Below are 13,883 nucleotides of genomic sequence, written 5' to 3' on the forward strand. Positions count from 1 at the left end.
TATCTATCTATCTATCTATCTATCTATATATCTATCTATCTATCTATTCTGTCTGCCTGTCTGTCTATATATATACATATATACATATATATATGTATATATAAATATCTATGTCTATGTAATATATGTATAGATATATATATATTATATATATATATAATATATATATAATATATATATACATACACATACACTTATCCATAAATGAACACCACACACACACACACCACATATGCATAATAAGAAGAAGGGGAGAAAAAAGTTCGATCCCCACGTGGTGAATATGTAAAATAAAAGAAAGAAAATCCGCAAGATTAAATAGTTTTAATATATTTTAGATATTTTTTATGTGTGAAAGAGTATTGTTTGTCGACCAGTTTCGCTTTCGCTAATCATGGCATTGAAATTACTCTAAGTTCGTATTTCCTAAAGAATTTAGTCCAAGTTGTGTATGTAGAAGCTTATGATTCAATAAGTAGAAAAATCTAAGGAGAGGTAATTAGTAATCATTATTATTGGGGACAGGGGAGGTAATTACTCATCTTTGAGGGAGAGGATAAATGAATATATATATGCATTTATTCTCTATAATCTCTCTCTATATATAGTGTATATATATATACACACACTATATATATATATATATAGTAAAGCTGTTCCAGAGGAAAAAATACTCATTAAAAATGTGCCGTGACCTTCGAACATTTTGTTGAGGGGAACGACAGTGAACTTGTCTTGGGTAACAACAAATAACAGCAGGAAGTGAAATACGGGCAGGAGGAAATTCCATGAGGAGGACACTTTGAAGAGGAAGGACTGGACGAGTTGACACGACAAGAGAGTAACTGAAGTAAAAAAAGATGAAACAGAAGGATGGGTCCAAATGGGGGCGACACGAATTTAGAAGATTACAAAGAATGGAGGCCATTGCTGTAGTGGTAGAAGAAGGAAAGTGAGAAGACACAGCTTGTCTCCGGGAAATAGATTGGAGTATTTCGAGGGAGAAATTTTGCTAATTATTCGAGCGACCTCTTTTGGATCCAGTCTAGGATATTTGTAACCAGCACCGATTCAAATATAAAAAGCAGCATTCCCTCGTGGGCATTCTTCAACTTTGGACAACAGCAGATCAAGGATCAGTGATTCGAATTCTGTCACCAACCAGTAATAACTTTGTTTCCATAACTAATAAAGTTCAATCTCATCATCCCAGTCGACGCAGCCGTTAAGTATAATAGGAAACGCAAGCGCTGACAGCACAGGAAAACATTGTTTCCGTGTGTGTCTGCTACCAGAGAAGGACCAATGCCATGGCTTTATTTACAATTTAATGCTCGTCGCCACAAAATAACTACGATGGTGAAAATGAATAAATGAATAGAAGCGAGAAGAAAGATATAATTTACCTGTTGACAGAGCAGGGAATCTATGATATTTTTTGATAAAGTTACTTTTCACTCATCCAAAGAACTGAAAGTAATAAAAATGTTAAATTTAGTTATATATCTAAATAAATAAATGTATACAAAACGTATAGATAAATAAATATACATATATATATATACATATATATGTATGTTTATCTATATATATATATATATACATATATGTATATATATATATATAGAGAGAGAGGGTGTTAGTTAATTAGCTCGTAAGTATGTTAGTAATTTACTTAATTACTTATTTAATTAATAAATTAGGTAGGAAACAAAAGAAATTAAATCTAAGAATACAAATTATGAACTGCATTGGCAAAAACAAGTTAATAAAATTCTTTAAATAAACCAATTTATGTGTCTTAAGCGGAGGATGGTCTTAAAGCTGCGGGTATCGTCTTCGTTTGAACTTATTTTACTAATTTTAATGAAATACTTTGCGAGTTATGTGCTTAGTTAATTAGAAAAGAAGTGAATAATTAAGATGTAAACAAGAAAATTAGATATTACATAGGCAGACGACTTCTTGATGGCAATGTAGGAGAAAAAAGAGGATAAGTTTGAGCTAAAATGGTTAAGCTATTACACAGAGGATGTAAAAGATCGACATTGAAGAAAAGAAAAGAAAAAAAACAGAAAACAGAATAAGAAAAATGGTGCAGAAAACAGAGAAAAATACGAAAACAGAAAGAGACAAACTTATAGACAGGTAGGCAGACAGGCAGAGCAAATAAGAATTGGCATCTAGGCAGTTAAAGTAGAATCGTGTATAGAACAATACAAGAGATATTCATTGAAAACAAGCAATTCATTGGCGAAAACAAGTTGATTGATTCTGACAAAACCACCTCGACCCACTTCACACCGGAACCTAAATTGGCTGTGAAATATTGGTCTCTTTATTAAAACCTAAAGGAAATAGAATTCATTCGGACAGTTTCTTAGGGACTTAATTAAAATTATCTGCCAAACATCTCTGAACACTAGCAGCGAAAATAAGAGAACGCCATTTTTTTTCTACAGCAATCGTACATCAAAGTCATAGAAAATGTAAATGGAATTGTGTTTTTGTTTTTCATTTTTTTTTTCGAAAAACTAATAGATATCCGAGGTTTTCTACCGGAGCTCTTGAACAGTCTTTAAATACATAAGAACCGAAGACATTATACAAATTCACATGCCTACATAGATACATGTAATACATACATACACATACACACACACACACACCACACACACACATATATACATACATACACAACACGCACATATATATCTGTACATATATATATATATATATTATATATATATATATAATACTTATTATATGCTTATCTGTACATATGTATATATATACATACATAAATATATATGTATATATATTATATATATATATATATATATATACATGCATATATGTGTGTCAGTCTTTGTGTCAGTATGTATTTTTTAAACACACACACACATACACACACATACATGAGCATAAAATAAACACATCCGTTTAGGCAGCTGATGACGCGGGTGCACATACGTTATACCCGTATGTGAGTGACTTATTGCTTACTCTCTTTTATTCTGCGTTGTCTATTCTTGTAAAGTGCGAAGTGTTTGTGGCTTTATATCTGGTGCAGATCGCTTACTTTGCTATTCTTTGGTTTTCTCCATAAGTAATCTATTTAGGCTTGGATAATTCTTAGATATTGGCGTCTGGTTTCGGGAAGTTCTGTGACATATATTCACAAGTAAACGAAGTGGATTCTCCGTCAGTTTCGGCGATGAGTCTTCAGGTTGTTGAATTTATCGAACAACCTGTTCGTTGGACTATCATGTATGTTGTTGAGTATTCCGCAGACCTTACGTGTACCACTGAACAAGTCGCCAGGCAGAACCAACTGTGATACGATGTGTGACATGGCTAGACGTTCGTATTACAGGTAGAATCCATCCGAGATAGTTTCTAGTCTACCTAGTTTCACTGGCAAGGTTTGACTTCATCCGAAGACACAACGTTCTGATATTGACCTCGAGACCTCTAGATTGTCAAGTGGAATTCTTAACTTTTCAGTTATTTAGCAGCCACATTTACATACAGTTGTATGTTTTCGTACATATATACACACACACACACATGCATAAATGTATAGATTGAAAATTGTACAGAAACACACACACACACACACACAACACACACGCACACACACACACACACACACACCACACACACACACACACCACACAAAAGACAGAGACAGGTGCTGGAAGGACAAACGTGGTGCATTAGTTTCACGCTCAGGAAAAATGGAAGGGTATTTGACGTTTCGAGCTTAGGCTCTTCTACAGAGAAGAATGAGGAAAGAAAATAGAGAGGAAAAAACGGAGAGAGGGAGTGAGAGAACATACATTTCTATGCATGTGTTCATTAATACACATATTCATATATGCTCATATATACGCATCTTGAAATTCTTTAGGAATAAACTACATTCATAGCACAGCCACATACATACAGACACATAAACATTTACGCTCACACATACTCTACAAGCATACGGATAAACACGCATTTACACTCACCACACACACACACCAGCATACATATGCACACATATACTTCCATATGCAGAAATACACACATTCATAAATGCAAATCCGATGTATAATACAATTTCGTTGAGAAACGTAATTCGGAGAAAGAAGGTAATTTTCAAGTGAAACTTTGTCTAATAAAATATTTATGTGACACACAGCTGACAAACCATAAAACACAGACAAATATATTTGGAGAAAAAAATATTATTAATTTCAAATAATGAACGTTATTTGTTTTTCTGTTACAGAAATATCATTAGTCAGTATGATACATAAAATATATTTGTGAGTGTTGTATACGGTGGAGGGGGGAGGGTTGCAGGGGGGGATGGTTCACCATGGAATCAATAATGGTAGTGGTGGGGGTGGGGTGTGTGCGAAATAAGTAATTTTCTGCTTTTGGTGTTGGGGAGTAAAGTGAAATGACAGCGAACTTAACATGAGTGAAGTCTTCTTGAAAATGCCTTGCTGAATGTTTTCTGTCGATTAATTACCGGAGAAGGGTTGCGTGGATAAGATAACCCCTTAAAGCAGCGTTTCTCATCCATTTGTTTTGTCTACGGACCCTAGTGATTCCTGTTTTACTCAACTGGACCCTCATCGATATTCGATGATAAAAAATTATATTGTTATTTTTAGGAATTGTATAAGAAAAAAAATTCTAAAATACTTTGCTAGAGTTAAACACCTTGTTTTCATATTTGAAATAAGCTTTATGAAGAGGCGTTCTCAACTAACATCTTGTTTACTCGGAGTTGATAGAAGTTGTTCATCTCACTATATTACATACAGTGAGCTGAACAACTACAGTAACTGCGTAGTAGGCGAATTGTAAATCTAGGTTCAAATCCACACCGTAACCTCGCGTGGTAACTACTTCAAAAGACTAGAGAATTAAATAATTATAAGAATATATCGTTAGTCGGCGTACCAGAGTAGAGAAACTTGTTTGAACCAACCAACAGCACTATAGAATCCTAATTAACGTGACACGATAGGCAGGTAAATGAAAATTTGAAACCTAACATCTATACATCAATAACAGAGATCTATGTTTTAATAAACACCATAAAATTAATAGTGAAAGAACTTAATTAATCTAACACTCTACTATTGATTCTGAGGACCATTCATGTCAGGATGGTAGGATGCTCGGGGTGTCTGAAAACCGGTCCGGGTGGCTTTTACATCTAATTCAGAATCTCGTTGCTTTATTATCCAGTCTTAACAAAGGGGAGAGGGTTGCATTTGATCCTTAACATGCATTTGCTGTTGTTGCCGTTGTTGTTGTTGTTGTTGTTGTCGTACAGTGTTATTGTTGTGTAATTCTCTCAGGTTTGATCCAACAGGCATTTCACAACGAGGCTGAAGTTTTGTTGTTATTGTACAACCCATGGTCAGTCCTGATCCCGAAGACCTATGCCAACCACATCGTTTAATACTAGTTTCTATGAGTTTTGGATGACCGCCATGGACGGTTTAAACTAGCAACTTTAATGTCCTTTTGAAACGCCTAGAAGGAACCCACGTGGTTCCAACATTTGTCTGGCGGTTCGCATCACAGCCATACTCGATAGCGTTTCTGATGTGACAGCAAGAACGCTATTTTCACTAAATTTCACGTGGGCGCGAGTCTGTAGGTACGCGGCTTAGGGGTGGTGTGGGTCTCCTATAGATCGGATAGTAATTAGCAGAGTTAGGGGGAATTACCAGTTATTATAGGTCTATCTATCTATCTATCTATCTATCTATCTATCTATCTATCTATCTATCTATCTATCTATCGGTCTATCCATCCATTCGTCCAGCTCTCTCCCTCTCTCTCTGTCTATCTAAGCAGAGAGAGAGAGAGGAGAGAGAGAGAGAGAGAGAGAGAGAGGGGGGTGCAAATTGAGGTAGATGGAAGAGTCCAAAGAGATTAGAAGTTATCTGTGTGGCGGTAAAGGATTGCGGCATCCAAAATATTTATTTCTTTCCCTTGTGAAAAAGAAACCAATATTTGAAGAGGTTGTTTTGATATGTCAATGTGACACTCGTTTTCCCTCTGCTCTCTTTCTCCCCACCACCTCCACCACCACACATTCTGTCTGCCTGTCTGTCAGTCTGTCTCTTTTTCACTCTCTACTAAAATCTATTGGGTTGTTAACTTGTGATCACTTCCAGGCAGGCAATTAACGCTGTTTATTGCATTTGTGCGTGATATGCATAAATATGCCTAAACCTCTCTCTTGCAATGTTTAAAGTTTAAAGAAAAGAAAATAGAACTTTCTATCGTCAGTTAACCATTTATTCCACAGATTAAATATTATAAATATAACTTTAAACTGCCATTTCTTCCTGCTGTTGTTGTTGTTGTTATTATGTTTAATCAAACGCACATATGAAACTCGTTTCAGCAGAAACCATTCCGTATTTTTGTATTTAATAGAATGCATTACCTAATGTGTCCTGCTTTACTTAAGACCGTAGTATTTCAGGGACATTTAACTGTTATTTCTAGCCAGTCTTCGGACCACATCGGACTCTTCGGTTGGATCGTGTAACTTTCAACTACCAAAACGAATACAATGGTGCCATATATTTTCCGATTTAACTTTTGTGGTTCTAAATTTGTTTGATTTCCTCGAAGAAGACTTGGAATATGTCTGCGAGTAGTGATTCAAGGTTTTATTATTTTTTCGGTAATAGAAAATATATTGCTATTATTTTATGTACCGAGAATGCTAAGTTGCGATATCGATAAAGCATAAGATAGAATTCGTCGTGTATTTAATTACATTTTGAGTTTAAATTTCGACGAGTTTAATGTTATAGCTTTCATCTAATGTGGGTCGATTAATAAAGTACCAGTGCTGTACTTGAGTCCATCTCTTCCACTGTATCCATTTTCTGTTCTACCCAAATTTGTGTTAATTTTAGAGAACATTTTTCAATGAAGCAAGGAAGTCAGTCGTAGAATAGGTTGATCTTCGGAGAAAATGCCGTACCATATTTGGTAATTCTACAAACAGTCGTTCACCATGAAGTCGGTGTTCAGTCCACCATTGTTAATAGCCAAATGGTTTATAGAGAGAGACTGACCCATCGAAATCACGTGACGGTGGCAGGGGACATTTTGTTTTAATTTTGCCATATTAAAATACATTGAAATAGAGAATGCAGAATTTTCAAACAGATTCTAGCTACGGGGTTCCGTCTCGACGCACCGGTGCTCCACCAATTTTTGAAAATATAATTTAAGGCTGTGACATTTCCATAATAACGCTTCACTGTCTTAAAAAAAACGTGTTATGTGTATTTTTTTAACAAAATTATTATTAAAAAAACAACGTAGCGTATAGAATTTTATTTATTTTTGTCAAATTTTTAAAAGTATTTTTTCTTAACTTTGCAGCTGAAGTTTGCCAATGATTTTATATTTAATCTGCCATGTTTCCACAAAAATAAATAAATGAATAAATAAATAAATAAATGGTAGCAGATACTCTAAATAAAAGTGAGTGCTGCTGATATACTCGGAGTTTAAGGCGGTGAGCTGGCAGAAACGTTAGCACGCCGGGCGAAATGCATAGCAGTATTTCGTCTGTCGCTACGTTCTGAGCTCAAAATCCATCGAGGTTGACTTTGCCTTTTAAAGTTTCGGGCTCGACAAATTAAGTACCAGTTGCGTGCGTACTGGAGTCAATCTAATCGACTGGCCCCTTCCCCCAAAATTTCGGGCCTTGTGCCTAGAGTAGAAAAGAATATACTCGGACTTTTATACATTATTTGATAAGATACACAGACTGGTCCAACTTAACAACATGCAAAGATATAACATTGACAACCAGAGCTTATAAACCGTGTCAACCGCTGCAGACATCGAGTTATAATCATCGAACGTTCCGCCATATTGTCAGCTATGCCCTAAATAATCGTTTCTTAGATGCACAGGATCAGAAATTCAGGGCAATGGCGGAACGTATTCGATCGATTATATCGATCTTTATTTCATTGATATTATATTTCATCAAAGTTGAAATGTGAACGTAAAGAATCTGAACAAAGATCGTAAGGCAGTTTGTCGAACGCTCCACCGATTCTGCCACTGTACTAACTTTATCCGTCCCTTAATAAAAACCGCCATTTTGGCTGAATATAATATAGAAACGGAGATAACAAGAATATTGTAGAGTCGTTATTGTCTTGAGTTCTCAACGCTTGATACAGAAGTAGGGGTGTTGTATGAGACATTCGGCTTGTTTTGAGCTTCAATCAATCCGTCTCTGATCATGTGAAGGCGAGTAGCTTAGTGGTTAGGGTAGTCAGCTCTCGATCCTAAGGTCGTGAGTTCGATCCCTGCGAGCACGTTGTGTCCCCGAGAAAGGCACGTTAGTTCACGTTGCTCTAATCCACTGAGCTGGCAAAAATGAGTAGTACCTATATTTCAAAGGGCTGGCCTTGTCACACCCTGTGTGATGCTGACTCACCTTGAGAACTACGTTAAGAGTACGTGTGTCTGTGGCGTGCTCAGCCACATGTGCGTTAATTCCACGAGCTGTTGATCGGATCAACTGGAACCCTCATCGTCGTAACCGACGGAGTGCCAGAAAAAATGTGAACAAAAACCAATTCCAATATTTCAGGCTCGCTGAGTTCAAATTCCTTTGAATTCACCTGTTCATTTCCACCTTCCAATGTAAATATAGTACCAGTGCTCAACTGGGGTTAGTTCTCTTGTAATCTGGAAAAAAGAAACGGTTGTGATCAAACCTAGTGTTCGACTGGTGGATTTCGCCAGGTTTAAAGATGCCTGAAGCACACTGTGTGGCACCGTGTGGCACCCTACGACTCTATCAAGAGTTGGGAGTCGAAAGTGAGTACGAATGATGGCGGGGATGAGGATGGGGTAGTGAATACTGATGCTGTTGATGTCGTTGTTTAAGCCCAGGTCAGCCCTGATCAGACAAACCCATATTAAAAGCCATCCTAGACTTAGTCATCCATTTTAAAAGTGAATTAGCTAAAGTGTCTTTTCATCGGAGGAAAGAGTGTGATTTGAGGAACATTCAGCTTCTATTTCTAGCAGTTCCAGAAATCACGTAGAATGCACTTGCTCCCCTATTGACCAGCGATTGTGTTTGAGTAGTGTTGTCGTCTTATATGCTTGTGTGTTTTTATATACGTATAAGTATGTATATGCGTGTACTTTCGATCGCCTGGGTGTAAGGTTGTACATAGGCATATATGTATGTGCTTGTATATTATATATATATATATATATAATATATATATATATATATATATATATATACGTCTGTGTCTGTGTATTTGATTTAGTGTCGGCGCGTGTATTTATGTGTATTTGTGTATTCGGGTATCAGTGTATGCAGGTCTGCACATACGATTCTATAGACTTAACTATCAGTTCCATTTCAAAAGTATATCAAAAATCAAACCAAACCCTCCTTCTTTCTGCGAGTGCTTATATCTACTCCCACCCCATATTACGCCACCCCCTGTCCCACTTCTATTCCTCTTTGTCGATCAATCACCCTCCATGTCTTACGTCCCATCCGCTCTCTCTTTCTTTCTTTATTTTCTTTACCCTCTCTCCCTCCACCCTCGCAGTGTCTATATCAATAAATACCACAACACCAAACTCCATGTTAAATGTCAACAATTGACCACCACCACCACCGCCACCAACAACAACAACAACAACAACGACAACAACAACATACTGAAAACTGCGGGTTTTGTGACTTTCTACTTAATGTTTTATTGGTTTTCTGCTTTGTGTGGTTGTTGTTGTTATTGACCAACAATAAAACCAGAAGCAGAAGTATTCTTCTTCTTCTTATTGTTGTTGTTACTATAATTATTATTATTATTATTATTATTATTATTATTATTATTATTATTATTATTATTATTATTATTATTATTATTATTATATATTATTATTATTATTATTATTATTATTATTATTATTATTATTATTATTATTATTATTATTATTATTACTAGTAGTTGTAGTAGTAGCAGTAGTAGTAACTGAAATAGTGTTAGTAGTGAATCGTCATGTCAACCCGTAGCGGTTAATATAGAAATGCATTCTTCTTCTTATTGTTATTATTACTACAACGACTCTTAGTAGTAGTAGTAGTACTAGTAGTTGTTGTTGTTGTTGCAGTTGTAGTCGTAATGTTATTGGTAACAGCAATTGTTATTGCCGTCGCCATCTCTGCTTTTGTCGACGCCATCTTCGTTATTGTTGTTGACTCCGTTAAACCTCTCTCCCATTATCTTCCATTGTACAACGCTCGTCTCTGTACTTCACACATCACACACACACATTCATACGTGCATATATATATATATATATATATATATATGTGCATGCATGTATGTATGTATGTATGTATGTTTGTATGTGCGTGTATATATAAATATATATATATTCTTTACAACAATGAACATTGAAATGGCGGCTTATGTCATTTTTTTCAGCTTCTCTGTGCTCTGAGTGTATGTTTCTCTGCGCTAATATGTGAGCGTATGTATGTATATATATATATTGTGTGTGTATATATGTATGTATATCTGTGTGTATATGTTTGTGTTTTGTTTAGCTTTCCAATAAACAGCTAATCACGTCCATATTTACATACCGACTCTTCTACACAAAAGACAATTCATATTAGCTTTTTTTCTAACCTCATCTCTTTGCATTTATCTAGTTTTTTTCTTCTTGTCTTCTTCACTCCCATTTACTTCCTCTCTTTCTCTCCACTCAACTCCTTCTTTCTCCCCTCCCTCTCTTTCTCTCTCATTCTGTTTCACACCAGCTCTCCCTCTCTTACTTATTCTGTTCTCTCCTCGCACTTGCTCTCCCAACTCTCTATTTCTCTCTCGATTTAACATTCCCTCTATTTCTATCACTCTTTCTCTTTCTCTCTGTTATAGTGACTTTTAGAATGACAGCAACGGTACTACAGCAGCAGCAGTAGCAGCAGTATTACCAGCAGTTATGATACTACTACTACTACTACTACTACTACTACTACTACTACTACTACTACTACTACTACTACTACTTGTTTCAAAGTTTGGCACAAGGCTAGCAAGTTCTGGGGAGGGGTAAGTAGATTACATCGACCCCAATGAGTTGTTATTGTTGGAGACATACCCGGGTGCAGGAGGTTGGTCCGGCATTTTTTGAAGAAATTTGTCCAGTGAACTTTTGAATTTTATGGGATCCGTTTCCGTGTTGACATATTTTGGTATGGTACTAAAGACAGCTGGAGCAGTTGAGGTAAAGTAATTGTGATGTAACGTTTCTATATGTACCGAGTTTGATTTTTGTAGTGGGTGGATAGCTCGGGGTCCAAGTCTTGGGTGGATTTTTAAAATGTTGCTAACATCATTTGTGCAATATCGATGGAATAATTTCCACATCACACAAATGATGTAGCGCTCCCAGCGGCGTTGGAGAGAATAGAGATTGATATTTTCCAGTCGATCCCAATAGTCAATGCCTGTCATGCCGTCTATCTTTCTTGTTATTGACCTCTGGAGTGCTTCCACTTTCATAATGAGTTACTTCGTATGGGGGGGGGGGGGACACTGGTCAACAGTATTCAAGGTGGGGTCGAGCAAAAGTAGAGTAGAGAAGGATGATGGTGTGGGCGTCTCTAGAATTGAAAGTTCTCAGAATCCAGGAGCACATCTTAACGGCCAAGACGACCTTGCTGTTTACGTGGTCACTCCAGCTTAAATTGTTATCAACAATTACTCCAAGGTCTCTACAAAGTGGATCAAATTAAACTTCATTCAAGATCATATTGTTCTCTTCCGCCCATTGGACAACAACAAACAGATCCGACTAAAGCCATGTTCGGTCTCCCATTCCGTGTATGGCCTTCTGAAGTTTGGAATTATCTGCAAAGATTTTAAAGATTTTCAATGTAGAATGTTTGATGACGTTTGATGTAGATAATGAAGAGGAGTGGGCCCAACAGAGTACTTTGTGGTACAACACCACTACTGATTTTGGCTGTCCTTGATCGGATTCCCTCAAACACAACATGTTAGGAAACATTTCCTCCAATTCATATATATATATATATATATATATAATATATATATATATATGCATATATAAATATACGTATATAAACGTATATGTACGTATATATAAATAAATACACGTATACACACACACTTACGCACACACTCACACACACACACATATATATATATGTATATATATGCACATACACACCACACACACGCATATTTATGTTTATAATTTCGTAATGTCGAATGTACCGATCACAAGCGAGTTGATACATTAGTGGAGAAAAGGTGAAGAAATCAATATTTTTATTATTTTGGAGGAGTGCTACATACATACACTCACGCACACACACCCACACATACTTATATATACATACTATATATATATATATTATATATATATATATATATATATATATATATATATATGCATATATAAATATACGTATATAAACGTATATGTACGTATATATAAATAAATACACGTATACACACACACTTACGCACACACTCACACACACACACACATATATATATATGTATATATATGCACATACACACCACACACACGCATATTTATGTTTATAATTTCGTAAATGTCGAATGTACCGATCACAAGCGAGTTGATACATTAGTGGAGAAAAGGTGAAGAAATCAATATTTTTATTATTTTGGAGGAGTGCTACATACATACACTCACGCACACACACCCACACATACTTATATATACATACTATATATATATATATATATATATATAATGTATATGTGTGTGTGTGTGTATCCTTTCCTTATAAATGCTTCCTGTACTCACGCATATACACACACACACCACTCACACACATACATACACACATGCATTCATACGCCATACGTGTGTTGGCTGAATGAGAAGAACACGAAATCTTTTATGTGGCGTGGATCGCAGAAGTTCTACTGAAGCATCGAGACATTACGTAAGGTGATCTGCCAAAGATTCCCCAAAGAAGAACTCGGTTATGTCTTCAATACGCTGCCAACTGTAATTCTTCAAATACCAATAAGTATATTCAACTGGTGGCGCGTTGCAGTCGTTTTGTCTTTGAGCGATATCGTGTTGTATCAGAGACATCATGTTATATCGTATGAGGATACGAATATGGTGAGAGGATAGTGTGATATCATGCTTTATTGATATCTATTATTATTATTATTATTATTATTATTATTATTATTATCATTATTATCATTATTATTATTATTATTATCTGTAATGCTAGTTCTTTATGTTTTTATCTTCGTGTACGATCTGAAGTATTTTGATAAAGTATTGAATTGTTTAGGATTCGTAGTTATTTCTTTGTTTTTTTATCTTTTTTATCTCACCTTTCATATGCATCCATCCATCCATCCATCCATCCATCCATGCATGCACACACAGATAGATACATAAATACACACATGCATGCTTACATGCATACATACATATATATATATACATGCATAAATACATACATGCATACATGCATACATGCTTACATGCATACATACCTATATACATACATACATACTTGCATATATAGACACATACATATATACATACACACACACACACACACATATATATATATACATGCATAAATACATACATGCATACATGCATACATACATATATATATATGCATTTATACATGCATAAATACATTACATATATGCATACATGCGTACATACATGCATTCGTACACACATACACACACAACACCTCATATCTACATACATATATACATACATATATATATATATATATATAT

The 13,883-nt window shown here is 35.6% G+C and overlaps 1 protein-coding gene across 2 annotated transcripts in view; it reads right to left on the bottom strand.

Annotated features, from left to right (window-relative positions):
- Nucleotides 1-13,883, bottom strand: part of LOC115217894 (dopamine receptor 1-like) — a 258,651-nt gene that overhangs the window by 125,600 nt on the left and 119,168 nt on the right. For both annotated transcript variants that reach the window (XM_036507882.1, XM_036507881.1), the window contains one exon: nt 1,407-1,470. The gene's annotated coding sequence lies outside the window, so the exon portion shown is untranslated. The remainder of the gene's footprint in view (nt 1-1,406; nt 1,471-13,883) is intronic.

Source organism: Octopus sinensis, linkage group LG12 (genome assembly GCF_006345805.1).
Source record: "Octopus sinensis linkage group LG12, ASM634580v1, whole genome shotgun sequence".
NCBI lineage: Eukaryota > Metazoa > Mollusca > Cephalopoda > Octopoda > Octopodidae > Octopus > Octopus sinensis.